Genomic DNA, 14,965 nt, shown 5'->3' on the forward strand with positions numbered 1-14,965 from the left:
TCGTTTCAGAGCAAGGAATGCTCAGCCCGGCTGGGGGGGGTTGGAAGCCACGGGGGTGGTGTCAGATTTTGGGGCTGCGTTGGATTTTGGGGTTGTGTCAGAGCCAGGTTAAGGTCTGGGATTTGAAAGCAGAAAAAATGGGATCGAATAATCCAAATATTCCAAGCCAAAATAGTAAACATGACCTCATAAAGCGTCTCTGCTTTCCCTTGCTGACGTCCTCACTGCCTTGTTTGACTTTAAACTGATTTTTTTTTGAGTTGGTTTTGGTTTCAGTGTTTGTTTTGACGTGGAATTAAATGATTTCAATTAAAATTTAATTGTTTTAATTCTGTTCAGAATCCAGAGCAGCACCTTTTGGGTGCTGCACGTGTGGAAATTCCCATCCAATCCCACTGCACTGAGAAGGGATTCAGCTCCCACATTTTAATACTGGCCCACTTTTACGCTCATTTTAAATAGACTTTCTTCAAATTAATCTCATGAGATTGTAAAGCAGGCAAGGGTGCTTTGGTTTTAATGGAAGATGTGTGGCTAATTCCCTAGATTGTTTTAAAAATCTCCTTCTTATTAGTGGGAATATCCTGGAAATTCCTACTGCAAGTAGTGCTTGAAACCCTGCAAATGTTTGCAGTGGAGATGGAAAAATAGAAAGGGGGTAAAAACACCACCATTTAGTGGTATTTGAGAAATTTGTTAGTTTTAGAGTTAAAGAGAAGATAATCCTTGCAAAATATTTCAAATTTAGCTATTTTCAGAAACAGGCCCAGAATTTCTCTAAAGGTTTTCCTCTTTTCTTCCTAAAAAATCCATTTGATCAGAATTTGCCATTTCATCAAAATATTAGCTATTTTTTAAAGGCAATATGCATTGACTAGGGATGGATTAAAAGGGTTCTGCATCGACATTGGATTTTTCTTTAATATATCAAAAAATAAGAGTAAAGCTATAGTCAAAACTCTGTAGAAGTAGAATGCAAAAAAAGTAATTTCTAATGAGGGATAAAACATTTATTTGGAAGTTTTTGAATGGAGTTTTACGGGATTTAAAGGTTTTCCTGGTGTTATTCCCCACAAAAATGTTGTTGCACCATTATCCTGATTTTTCCCACCACGGTTCCCTGGAATCTTGTGGGATTATGGTTGAAATATGAGCTCCATTTGTTGATGTTTTGGATGCAGAGTCCCAAACCCGAGGCCAAAATCCTGCCACCACCTCGGGAAGGGCCTCTGCCCTAAGAGTGGCTGTTCCCAAAGTTCCTGCAGCAAACCTTTCCCAAGGAAGGGATGCATGGAGCAGCTGGGTCTGCATCCCAGAGCAGCCAGATCTCCTGTCTGTGCCCCTGGAGCCCCACCTGTGGTGTTGAGGGGTCGGAAATGTGTGCTTGGACTTCCAGGCTGGGATCCCAGCTGGATTTTCGTGCTTCAGATCCTTGGTGTTTTTCCTGCAACCCCAAAATCTCTTTTGTTGTGCCACGCTGTGTTTGGCTTCCCACAGGTGGAATCGTGGAGGGGTTTGGGCTGGAAAAGACCTTAAAGATCCTCAGTTTGTGTTGAGGTTGGCAAAGGAAGCTGAGTGTGCTCCTGGTGCAGCTCAAAGAGCAGCAGAGCCGTGGATTGTGGCTCTGGAGAGGCAAAAAAGAGGGAGGAAAGGCAAAATGATTTTCTTATGGTCATCTAGAAGGAAAACAGGCAAAGATAAATCTGACCTGCACTGCTAAGCTTGTTCCCTCAGCACCCTGTGCCTCCCAAGCCTTGTCCCAGATCCCTGACTCACAGAATTCACAGAATTCACAGAGTTCACAGAATTCACAGAATCACAGAATTCACAGAATGACCAGGTTTGAAGAGACCCTAAAGATCATCGAGTCCAGCCCAGCCTCAACCCCTCAACTGAACCCTGGCACCCAGTGCCACATCCAGGCTTTGTTAAACACACCCAGGGATGGGGACTGCACCACCTCCCTGGGCAGAACATTCCAGAACTTTATCACCCTTGCTGGAAAATACTTTTTCTTAATATCCACCCTGTATTTCCCTTGGTGCAGCTCGAGGCTGTGTGCTCTGGTTGTGTCAGTTCCTGGAGACAGAGCCCAGCCCCAGCTGAGCACAGGCACCTTTCAGGAGCTGTGCAGTGATGGGGGCACCCCTGAGTCTCCTTTTCTGCAGGCTGAGCACCCCCAGCTCCCTCAGGGGTTCCTCTCAGGGTTTGTGTTCCCAGCCCCTCTCCAGCCTCGCTGTCCCCTCTGGATGTGCTCAGTGTCCCAAGGTCCTTCCCAAGCTGAGGGCCCAGAGCTGGGCACAGCACTCAGGGTGTGCCCTCAGCAGTGCCCAGTCTATTCCCACTGAGCTCAGTGTGGCCCAGGAAACACAAATTTTGCTCCTCACACGTGCAGAGCAGCTCAGGTGCCCCCATCCATCCATCTCAGCCCCGTGAACAGCCCCCATCACCCAGGGCTGTCTGCAGGCTCAGCCAGGCTGAGTCTCCTGAGTCTCCTTTTCTGAGCCTCCTTTTCTCCAGGCTGAGCACCCCCAGCTCCCTCAGGGGTTCCTCACAGGGTGTTCCCAGCCCCTCTCCAGCCTTGTTCCCTCCTCTGGACACATTCAAGGATCTCAACATCCTTCCCAAACTGTGCATTCAAGCATTCAAGCTGTGCCCTCACCACTGAGCTCAGTGGGGCCAAGGAAACACAAATTTTGCTCCTCACACGTGCAGAGCAGCCCAGGTGCCCCCCATCCATCCATCTCAGCCCCGTGAACAGCACCCACCACCCAGGGGTGTCTGCAGGCCCAGGGAGGCCCTGGGGATTTTGGCTGGGCCTGCAGGAGGAGCCTCCAGCAGTGTTTGGTTTGGGGTTTCCGTAGCAGAGCACAAATAACGTTTGCTCATGAGGCAGAGCAGGGACACAGTGCCAGAAATAGAGGAATAGAGGCTCCTGACAATCCTGCAGGATGTTGCTGTGGTGTTATCATATGATTCATCCACTATGAGGCTGAACAATCGCTAACCTCAAGACACTCTCACTTTCACGCCCTCTGACACACATTCCACAGAGGACAAATATCCTCTGCATGAGTAAAACCTCAGGGCTGGGGCTTTTAACTCGTAAAGGTCACTTTGTGAGTGTTCAGATGTTGAGTTTGAGCTTTGCTGCCCAGTCCTTGAGCGTGGGGAGGGTTTCTGTGAGTGCTGTGACGTGCTGGCTTAGAAAATCCTTTTTGGATGCTGATCACAGTGATGGCTGTGGAGAGGGACTCTAAAAAAGCCCATGGTGGAAACCACTGAAATCAATTACAAAGTGAATAAATTTGGCCCAGATGTTGTGATACAACTGAGCTGAAGGCAGGAGGGAGTTGGGATGAGGAAGAGATCCAGGAAAGCTGGAAAAGACATGGCTGGAGGCATTCAGGGCTTTGCAGGAGGGTTCCTCTCATCAAAAACCTCTTGCTTGGTGGCAGCAATGGGGAGCAGCTGGATTTGGAGAGTTTCAGTTTCAAACCTGCACATCCTGAACGTGCCCCACCATGGAGAGCAGCTGGATAACGGATGAGCTTCTGGGCAATTCCCTCTCTTGGAAGTGCTTTGTTATTGTGCCATGGTTGAGGGCCACCGGTGGCTGTGCACTTGGTGATTCTGTTTACTTCATTGGTGATTCTGTTTATTTAATTGGATTTCATTCACTCCTGGAGCCCGAGCTTGGCTGTTGCTGGTGGTGGCCCCTGCAGGCCGGGGCTCTTTTCCCTTGCGAGCTCGCAGCACTAGATGGCAGTGTAATGGCAAAAACCTGCCCTGCCGGGGAGCAAAAGGCCAATCTCACCCCCAAAACCACCCGCGGTGGGACTTAAAATTTGAACGGAAAACAACCAGGCCTAAAAAACGCCTCTCCAAGCTCCTTTAATCCCACAGCAGGCTCCGGTCCCATAACAGGACAAGGTCTTCACTGATGACCCAGTGGCACAGGAGTGATGCCAGTTGATGCCACCCACAGGTTTGGCCCACAGCAGCATCACAGGCAGATCTGTACAGAACATTTGCTCAGGAGGTTTGGGTGAGGTCTAAAATGCAGAAGCACCAAAACAAACAAACATGACATTTCTGTTCAAAATGAAGCTCATAACTCCTCACCAGGATCATGTTTGGAGTTAGTTTGCAGCCCTAGAGGTTATGGCAGAATAAATTAAGCTGTGGATCATCTCCTTTCATATCTCTGCAGATTCAATTCCAATTTTGTGGCCCCAAAAGGGGATTTAAGGGGTGCACAGGCTTGATGTTCTGTAGGGAAAATCCCATGCCATGGAAGCACATGGGGTGCGTGCATTTGTGTCTGTTTTCTCAGGTCTGGATTGGCACCCTCATTTATGACCAGGCCTTTAAAAAAAGGAGGAAAATGTCACAGTATAGAAAAATAAACAGGGTAAAAATAAATGGCAGAGGGACCACGCTGAACATGGCCCTTTCTGGACGTCACCAAGACAGCTGCCGGCCCCGAGCGAGATCTGAAGGTCTTTGTTAGGAAACGTTATTGCTGAGATTTTCACTGTTTGGATTTCCTGTTTTTCCTCACTTCTGGACCCTTTAACTTTTGTAATCTAAGCAGGGTCAGCTCTGGTCATGCGTGGGGAAACAGGCTGGCTGTGAACAACAAGTGCTGCTGGAGGTGAGCGCTGGGGAGGGGCTGCAGCCAGCCAGGATCCTCAGCACAGGCTGCTCTCATCTCCTGGGCACTGCTGGCCAAAATCCTTCCCTGTCTGCATGAAAAACACCCAGCCTTGGTTTTGAAATGTTGAGTGATGGGAATCCACCCACTGGCCTTCAGGAGCTCCTGAAGGGGGGAATTGACTCTGGCTGATAAAAAATGAGTGTCTCGGTTTTGGTCAAAACCTGCTTAGGTTTAATCTCCTTGTGGTTCTACCTGTTTGTATTTCTCATGGATTTTTTTTTTTTTTGTACAATTCTTTGATGCCCTTAGATAATGATATGCCCCAAAAGATGTTCCAAAAGCCATCATCTCCCAGATGAGATGTGAAAGTCTGATAGGAACCAAATGATCTCTCTCAAAAACCATAATATTTTTGGGACCTGCCAAAATGCATTCAGGTCTGACCATCCCCAAATTCCCCAGGCAGTGTTGGTGTCATAAATGCTTTTAGCAGTCCTGGGCTGGGCTGGGATCTCTGTGTCTCCATTGGCTGCACATTGGGACAACTTTCCTTGCAAGAATTAAATCAAATTCAGCTAGAAGGGATGAAATGAAAGCAGTGTAAAGGTGCAGGACTGGAAATAAAGGTTTAAAAGTCCCCCCCGCTTGTTGGCAGGGGATTATAACCCCGCTGTGGTAGGGGCTGGTGAGTTGCTGTGTGAAATTTTTTGTCACTGTGTAATATTTAACAATTTCTGAGTGATCACAGCTGTACAACATGGGCAGGTGAGTCTGGGAGTAAATCTGTCTGTCAGCTTTGAGTGGAGTCTGAAGGAGCAACTTCCAAGGTGTGCTGGGCTCATTTTCCCTCCTGGACACGCTTTTGGTGTAGGATAAACTTGGTCCTGTGTCACCAGCCCTGGGGGATGGCCAGGAATTCTGCTGGGTGCCATCAGCATCCTTCTTTTCCTTTCCACCACTCAATTTCCTGACTCAAACATTGATTTTGGCCAGTGGGGTCTGCTCTGGAAGGTGCTCTTCACATGGCTAAAAAGCTTCCTTCCCTTCCTGATTGCCCATGGTCCATGGTCTCAGTTATCCATTGGCTTTTCCCAGGGTCATGGAGGCACAGATCATCCATGAGATCTTTGGGACAGTGGAATCTTTCCAGCCCAACTGAAATTAAGTTTAATTGGGAAGACTTTCCCAGGGTTGGATTTATCCCAGGATTTCCACCCAACATTTTGGTTTTCACCTTCAAATCCACGGGTGTAATTGCTGCCAGGCTGGTGTTCAGGGCACCTCATTGATGGGGAAGGCACCTGGGGCTGTACCTGTGCCGTCCATGTAAGTGGGGATTTGGGTCTGTGGGTGGCTGGATGGGCAATGTGTGGTTCCAGTGAGGCTGTCAGGAATCTGAGGGTGTCAGGGCACACTGGATTATGAATTACTGAATTATATCTGAGCTCTTTGTGGCAGTGAAATCTTTCCAGCCACAAGAAATTAAGTTTAATTGGGAAGACTTTCACAGGGTTGGATTTATCCCAGGACCTCCAACCAACATTTTGATTTTCACCTTCAGATCTATAGGCGTAATTGATGCCAGGGCTTCTCATTTATGGGGAAGGGAGGCAGAGAAATCCCCTGGGGCTGTATCAGTGCTGTCCTAAGAGGACATTTGGGTCTGTGGGTTGCTGGATGGGCAGTGTGTGGTTCCAGCGAGGTTGTCAGGGATCTGAAGGTGTCCGGGCACACCGAATGATGAATTACTGAATTCTGTGTGGAGCAGGAAGCCTCGGGGTGCTGCATTCCCACCGCTGCCCCTGCCGAGCAGGTGGACCGGCCAGCAGCCCCGTCCCTCCCACTCGCTGCCCTCCCGGCAGAGCGGCTCAACAGGACGTGGTGATTTACAAGGCCAAGGGCCAGCAGGAAATTCCGACCTCCGCCCCCCCGGAGGCCGGAGGAAGCCGGGGCAGCTCCGTGAGTGACTCAGAGCCGCTCCTGAGTCACCGCGGCCGCTCCGACCCCGCCGAGCCCCGCTCGCCCTTCCCTGGGTCTGCCGGCGATGGAGGGAGAAGGGGAGACAGAGTCGGTGATGAGAATCCGATTTTATTGTGGGATACGCTTATACAGCATTTTAGGGAGACTAGTAATGTGTACTGCAATGATTAGGTTAAAATCACACGCACAAACTTATGCAGATAACAACATCTCTTGCTTGCAGAGTTTAATGGGTGTGACCGCGCTCACAGGGGTCTGAGGATGAGGGAAGAGACGAGGATCTGACTCCATGTTTCAGAAGGCTTGATTTATTATTTTGTGATATATATTATATTAAAACTATACTAAAAGAATAGAAGAAAGGATTTCTTCAGAAGGCTGGCTAAGAATAGAAAAAGAAGGAATGATAACAAAGGTTTGTGGCTCGGGCTTTCTGTCCGAGCCAGCTGGGCTGTGATTGGCCATTAATTAGAAACAACCATATGAGCCCAATCCCAGATGCACCTGTTGCATTCCACAGCAGCAGATAACCATTGGTTGCATTTTGTTCCTGAGACCTCTCAGCTTCTCAGGAGGAAAAATCCTAAGGAAAAGATTTTTCATAAAAGATGTCTGTGACAAATGGGATTTTCTTTTTCTGGTAAACCTGTTTGATTGAATCTTTTTGCAATCTAGGTCTAATTTTCAAAGTTCCCTTTGCTTTTGCCAAGGCATTTTGTCTATCAATTTTCTGATGCTAATAAGGTTCGAAATACTCCCTGACTTGTGCACCCCAATATGGGTCCAGCTGGAATCCAATAAATCCAACCAGCTGGAATCCACTGGTGCTACTGGAGGAGGAAATGCGTGGTTTAAAAAAAAAAAAATCCCGATTTGGTTAATGCTATTCTTTAATAAACAACTTATGGCAGGTGCCTGGCAGCTTATGATAATTAACGGGGTATTTGCCGGGATCAGAAAATGCGCTGAGCTGAACAAGTCTCTCATCTGTCCTTGGCTCGCTGCAGCGGGATGGGGTCATTGGCTGTCTGGCTGCAGATAATAAATCAAAGGGCTGCAGAAACTGCAGGAGAGAGGGCATGAACTGCCCGAACATTCAGCTCATTGTGGCAGCCAGCGCGGAGCTTTCCCAGCCACATTTTCGCTTCTCTCCAGCCCAGTTATTCCCTGCGGGCGGCTGAGCCGTCCAAGTAAACAGAGGTCGCTTTACCTTGCCCAGACAATGACTTTGCTACAGCTCTGCCAGCTCTGGAGCAGCTCTAAAGGCTGCCAGGGAGTGTGGAGCAGGCTGTGGTGTGCTTGGGGCAGGGTTTGGGATGCTTGGGGACGCTCAGGGATGCTCAGGGACACTCAGGGATGCTCAGGGATGCTCCTGTGGTGGGATCAGCTGATCCCTGAGGAAAAAAAGTCCTCGCACCCTGAGTCTGAGTAAATAGGGCTCGCTTTACCTTTCCCAAACAATGACTTTGCTACAGCTCTGCCAGCTCTGGAGCAGCTCTAAAGGCTGCCAGGGAGAGTGGAGCAGGCTGTGGTGTGCTTGGGGCAGGGTTTGGGATGCTCAGGGATGCTCCTGTGGTGGGATTATCTGATCCCTGAGTAAGAAAGTCCTCGCACCCTGAGTCCGAGTGGACAGAGGTCAACTTTACCCTGCCCAAACAATGACTTTGCTATAGTGAGTGCCAGCTCTGGAGCAGCCAGAGTGAGCTCTAAAGGCTGCCAGGGAGAGTGGAGCAGGCTGGTGTGCTTGGGGCAGGGTTTGGGATGCTCAGGGATGCTCAGGGATGCTCAGAGATGCTGCCGTGGTGGGATCAGCCGATCCCTGAGTAGAAAAGTCCTCGCACCCTGAGTTTGAGTAAACAGGGCTTGCTTTACCCTACCCAAACAATGATTTTGCTACTCTAGAGCAGCCAGAGTGAGCTCTAAAGGCTGCCAGGGAGAGTGTGTGCTTGGGGCAGGGTTTGGGATGCTCAGGGATGCTGCTATGGTGGGATCAGCTGATCCCTGAGGAAAAAAGTCCTTGGACCCTGAGTCCGAGTAAACAATGATTTACTTTTCTCAAACAATGATTTTGCTACAGCTTTGCCAGCTCTGCAGCAGCCAGAGTGAGCTCTAAAGGCTGCCAGACAGAGTGGATTGTGCTGATGTGCTTGGGGCAGGGTTTGGGATGCTTGGGGACGCTCAGGGATGCTCAGGGATACTCAGGGATGCTGCCATGGTGGGATCAGCCGATCTCTGAGTAGAAAAGTCCTCGGACCCTGAGTCTGAGTAAACAGAGGTCACTTTACCTTTCCCAAACAATGACTTTGCTACAGCTTTGCCAGCTCTGCAGCAGCCAGAGTGAGCTCTGAAGGCTGCCAGGGAGAGTGGAGCAGGCTGGGGGTCTCGGGGCAAGGTTTGGGATGCTCAGGGATGCTGCTGTGGTGGGATCAGCTGATCCCTGAGTGGGGATGAAACTCTCAAAGGAGCAGAGTGGCTGAGGAGGAAACAGGCAGGAGCTGGGGGAGTGGAGAAGGGATGACTTTCCTCTGATGTCAAAAATCCCATCATTCAGTGCTCGCTGTGGAAAAGGCGAGAGGAGAAGAATGTGGAGAGAGGGAGGGAGACAGGGAGGAGAAAGGAAAGGAAAGGACAGGACAGGCTCGTTCTTCTCCTGAATCCTGTGGGCTGAGCTTGCCCTCCCTGGCAGGATGGAGAAATCAGGCTGGTCCCCAGTGCCAAGCCCTGCAGAGCCTCGCAAGCCCCAGGGATTGTCCCCAACCCCATCCCGATCTGGACTTGGTTAGTACTGCCTTGGTGGGAGCAATCAGGGAGACAAAAACTGTCCAGAAACTTACAGCACTTTCCACAGGGCTCTCTTTGCCTTTAGCTTTTATTTCTGGCAGTTTGAATTTCCTGCTCACTGTGGTCCTGCCTGGTGCCCGCAGGATTTCTGCAGAAAGGAGCAGGGCTGGATGGAAGTGGAGAAGCAGCAGAGCTGGAGCTGCCCTGGAGCCCTGTCCAGGTTCCTATTTCTTCCTTCTGAGGGGCTGAATATCAAAAAGGTGCCCGGTTTTGTCCTTCATGCATTTTGCTGTGTGCCTGTAATTAGTTTCTCAACTGAAAAAGCTTTCTCAATTGGGGAAAAAAAAGCAAAAAAACAAAAAGGCAAAAAAAAAAAAAGGCAGGAAAACCAACCCCCCACATTTTTGGCAATGGGTTGTTTTTCTAAGCAATTAATTAAGAGCTGATTTTAAAAGAATTTGAATGAATCCTTCCACTCTGTGTTAAGCATGGATTTGGTATTAATCACTTCACTACTCGCTGGCTGAATAAGGACTGAAAAAAGATGCAGGGAGTAAAAATTTCCCCAGGAAATGAATCAGACGAGGAACCTTTGCCTCATCTCTGCCTTCTCCAAGTGAAGAAAGAGAGGATTTTGTCAATGGTGGGTCAGTTCACAAACGTGTCCTTTGCAGGGTGAGTCAGAGGCAGTGATGCATTTCACAGCAATGCAGCTGCATGCAGCACTGCATGGCAGCTGAAGAGAGCCAGGAGGGAATCTCTGTGCCCAGGATAGCCAGGAGAATGAAAATGCAGCTCTCACTGCCTCTGAAACCAGCATCAAAATTCCCTCTGGCTTCTGTGGGAGCAGGGAAATCCCTCGGGAGCTGGCATTTCCACTTGCTAAGGGAGAAATGTGGATTTTTGTAAGGTGGAGCTGGTGGAGGATGCAGCTTTTTCACTGGAATTTTCAGTGGGATCCGGTGTCCAGTCAAAGGTGGCTGCTCCCAGGTGGACATCACCCCTTTGGGATAAAAATCAGGAGCAGGTGGGAAGCTCCTGTCTCCAGAGTTGGCTGCAATACATTACAAGTTTGGAGTTTTCCAAAATGCTTTCCAAAATGCTTTCCAAATGACAAATATTTATACTTTTCCCCCCCCAAGCACCAGCCTTTGTTAGTGTTAGAGCTGTTAAGGGATGTGCAAAAGCTGCTGTCGTGAAAGCACCATCAAGATTTGTTGTTGATGTCTTGGTTGTGGGCGAGATAATGACATTTAGCTGAGAGTCTGAGCTGAAATCTGAAAATTTTAATGGTTTTCCCTGGTGCCACCTTCCCCAGTGTTTCCTGAGACTGAACCTTGTCAAGTGTGTCAGTCCCTGTGGGTTTAGGGTTGTTTTAGTGGCTTTTCTGTAGTTTTCCAGGCTGTAGCAGTGTTTAGGCAAGAGGGTGAAATGTTTGGTGGGTCAGTGGTGAGATCACAATTTATGCTGGCCGAGATTGGTGTCCTAAAGAGGAATAAGAGGAATGTGGGGATAATAAGAGGGATAAGAGGAAGGGCTGAGATGCTGCAGGTCTTTCTTTGGGATAATGCTCATCCTTGGAAAGATCTGTAATTAAATCTCAATTTAATGTGTGTTTATCAGGGCAGTTTTTCAGCCTCTTGGCTCAGACCGTCCCAGTCTGCAAATATCAAAGTGGCAACACTGGGGCAAAAAAAGTGTGGGAAGGAAGTGGAGAATGGCAAACCTGGAGTCAAATTTAAATTTTTGAAGTGCTTGGCCAGCACTTTAACCACGAATCCTCTTCTCTTTAGGGTTAAACGTTTCCTCTTAGGAAAAAAAAGAGCCAGAGGCTCTTGATTATCCATGCAAAACAGGCCAGGGCTTTGATTTGCAAGGTTTTGTCTGCCACACTTTTAAACGGATGAAGCTTAATTTAGATCCCCACAAGAAAAATCAAAATTGGACGGCGGAGACACAGCCCCACTTTCCCTCTCTTATCCCGAGGCATCATTCCCCTTTTTCTCCTCTCCCCCCCCAAAAAAAAGATAAAAAAAAGAAAAAAATCCCAAAAAAAAACCCCTCACTTTGAACGGAACACATTTGGGGGATAGGGGAACAATTAAAGCAATGATGTGTGTGCTTCAAGGAGAAAAGCGAGCTGCGGTAGCTGTGCTTTGACAGGTCTGTGGAGGATTTCAAGGAAGTTACACCCACTTCATTCATGATAATCGGCTGTTTAACGCCGAGCAGCTCGGTGTTATGAATGAAAAGGGAGCGTGTTTTGGCTTGCAGAACAACTCGCAAATCTAATGCTTCACTCGTCAAATAACCAGCCACGTAAAAAAAAAAAAAAAAAAAAAAAAAAAAAAAGGAAAAAAAAAATTAAAATTCTTGACTTCATTCTTGAAATTAATGGGAAAAAATTCCTGCAACACCTAAAAGGTGCATCTTCTTTTTTTGTAGGGATGCAAAAATGTTTTGCTTCCCTTTGCCATATTTGTAAATCTTTGTGGCTGGATGAACTGGGGGAGAAAATGCAGCCTCTGCTGGACTTGGATGCAGCTAAAACCAGGTCCTGGTGGCTTTTTGTGCATTTGATCAGAACACCCTGAATTGTTGGATTTCCCATCCTTTTAGGGGCAAAATGAAGAGAGAAGGGAAGAAAGAAGGAATAAGTTTTGATTTGGATGGATTGCAGAGGGTCTGTGGGCTCATTGATTAGGAATAAATCAACTTTTTGACTCATTGATTAGGAATGAATTGATTCCACAAATCCAGCTCCAATTGAAGCTGGATTTGTGGAATATCATGATTCCCTGGAGCTGCCATGTGCCTTCATCCCTTCTGCTTTATAGACTTGGATGTCACCAGGGAGTTTGTTGGAGGTCAGGATATGTTGAATTAAAGACAAAAATACTTTGAGGGACCTTTCCTACCTTCCCTTATTCCCTGTTCTTTGGGAATAAAATTCCTTTTTTTTTTTTTTTTGGAGGAGCAGCGTGCCCATCCATGGCACTGCCTCCTCCAGCAGGAGGGAAGGGATCTGTGCCTGGGCAGGAAGGAATGCAGCTCCTTTGATCCCATCAACACCCACAGGTGCTTGCAAAACGTTTGTCATGGAGCTGAGCTGAATCTTTGTTAATTGGAGCTGAGGAAGGAACGTGTGGAATCATTTCCCTCGGCTGGATTTGGGGTAAAAAGTGCCAGCTGGGATGGTTTAAATTCGAGCAGAGTTTGACAAAGCTTTAATTGGTGAATCCGTCCAGGGCTGGGCTGTGCTTGTGGAGATGACCTCTCACTGAAAGGGGAAGTTTTGCTCAAAAGAAGCAAAAAAAAAAAAAAAAAAAAAAATCAATTGGAGCAAACACAACTCCAGCTGATGATCTTCCATCTCTGGTCAGCAGCTGGGAGCCTCAGATGAAGGTGGGGTGGGAAAATGAATTTTCCCCATTGCTTTAGCACTGAAATAATTCCCAGAAGAGCGTTTGGCTCAAGGCAGGACCTCACTGCAGCCCTTTCCACTTAAAAGTGGGGGAAAAGGGAATTTTGGGCAAAAAGGGCTGAAGGCAGAGGTGGGTTGGATGGAGCCTGGGAGGGAGGAAGAGTGAGCATCTCTTCTTCATCTCCTACACAATAAATTAACCCTTTCTTTCTTCTTTTCCTCCACAGAGCCGTGTTTGGGGGTAACCAAGACCTGAGCAGATCCTTTTTCATTTCCACTCCTTTTCAGGGTGAGTGAATCCTCTTGTCTCCACTCCTGCTGTCGTGTCCTGTGCAGCTCCAAAGTGTGACTTGAGGTTCAGAGGAAAATCTCCCTTTTCCTAATCTTTGCACTGATAACACAGAGCTTAATTTAGCAGCAGTCAGGCAGAACATTTGGATTTTGTCATCCATTTCCAAAACTATTGTTGGCTTCTTATTCCTTTGTTTCCACACACCACCACCCCCAACTCGTTTCAGATTTACATTTTCTTGGAGGTGCCAAAAGATAAGGTAATGCCAACTTGATGATTAATTAGCTAATACTTTCCTCTGCCCTGAGATGGAAAGCCTTTATCTGAGTCACCTATTAATTATTATTTTATTTATTGGTGCATTTGAAGGGACTCCAGTTCTGCCCTTTTGAGAAATTTGGGCAGGAATTTATAGGAAGAGGATGAAAGAAAGCCAAAGGAACTTCAAGTTGTAATCAGAAAAAGAAGTCTTAATGTTGAGATCAGGGTGCTTTTTTTAAATCTGTATTTTGTAAGCCCTGAGCAATATCAGAGTCTTATTGTCAAAATCACTGGAAATACAGAGTTCTGAGGCTTTCCAGCATCCTTAGAGATGGAAAAATCAATAAAAACCTTGATTTTCCAGAGGCTGTGGGACTGGCTCAGCTATTCCTAAGCTCAGCCTACTTGCCTGAGCTTGGGAAAGTTGTGGGTAAAACTCACCTGGGGCACTTCTGATGTGGAAGCTTCCAGAAGCTTGGTGCTGGTGCACATCCCTTTGTTTTGGGAGCTGGGAAGAGGCTGCAGATGTCTCCTCCCAAGCCAGAATCTTTCCAGTGGGATATTTGGGATTCAAGCTGGAGCTCAGACCCAGGGAATGGTCATTGAAGGTGCTATAAATGCATTAACACAGCAGAAGGGACGTGGAGAAGTTTAATTAATAATGATAAAGTTTAATTTAATGGAGAAGTTTAATTAATAATGATAAAGTTTAATTTAATAACGATAAAAAAAGGGGCAAACCGAGGTTGGATAATGAGGATGAATTTATTGTGGGTGAGTTTGGTTACCTCATTCTCATGAGCTCATGATGAGGAATGAGGTAATTTTATGGCACTGTGAGAATCCTGCCCCTGGGCAGGAATGAATGCCAGGCACAGGGGAGGTGCTGCACAGCCAGGGACAATCCAGGAGGACACCAGGGAGGGACAATCCAGGAGGACACCAGGCAGCAGGAAAAGCTGCAGAAGAGTCCCAGGAGCTCTGTGCACAAATGTGAAACACCCAGGAAATCCCTTTGTAAACCTTGGGGGTTGTCTTGGTTTGCAAAGCCAGGTGCCTGCTAAGGAAGGCAGGAGCCTCCCCTGAAATGGAGAATGTGAACCCTCCCCACCCCTCTGAATTGTTATAAATTTTAAATTAAGGGGCTCTCAGGCAAAAATATGGGAGCAGGGAATAGCAGTTCTTTAATAGGGAAGAAAATAAAAGGATAAAATGAACAATGCAGTGAACTAAACCAACACTGCCAGAGTCAGAACCCAGCCTGACACCCTGTGGGTCAGGGTGCTGGCAGCAGAACCATTGGAATTGTGGCTCATCCCTCCTGCAGTGCCAGGGCTGGTTCTGCTGGAGCAGGGATCCTGGAGAAAGGTGCAGTCTCTGCCTCTGGAGATCCAGGGCAAGAGGCAGCTGCTGTTCCTCTGGGCAATCCAGTGCAGAAGCCGTGCTGGTGTTCCAGAATCTCAGATTCTATCCAGGCAGGAGTGCTTGGGTGGTGTTCCAGAATCTCCAGATTCTATCCAGGCAGGAATGCTTGGCTGGTGTTCCAGAATCTCCAGATTATATCCAG

At 47.6% G+C, this 14,965-nt stretch overlaps 1 long non-coding RNA gene across 6 annotated transcripts in view; it reads left to right on the forward strand.

Annotated features, from left to right (window-relative positions):
• LOC129129630 (uncharacterized) overlaps window positions 1-14,965 on the forward strand; it is a 164,177-nt gene that overhangs the window by 103,607 nt on the left and 45,605 nt on the right. For all 6 annotated transcript variants that reach the window (XR_013185077.1, XR_013185078.1, XR_013185081.1 and 3 more), the window contains one exon: window positions 13,073-13,134. This is a non-coding gene — a long non-coding RNA (uncharacterized LOC129129630). The remainder of the gene's footprint in view (window positions 1-13,072; window positions 13,135-14,965) is intronic.

This window comes from Agelaius phoeniceus, chromosome 23, assembly GCF_051311805.1.
Source record: "Agelaius phoeniceus isolate bAgePho1 chromosome 23, bAgePho1.hap1, whole genome shotgun sequence".
Taxonomy (NCBI): domain Eukaryota; kingdom Metazoa; phylum Chordata; class Aves; order Passeriformes; family Icteridae; genus Agelaius; species Agelaius phoeniceus.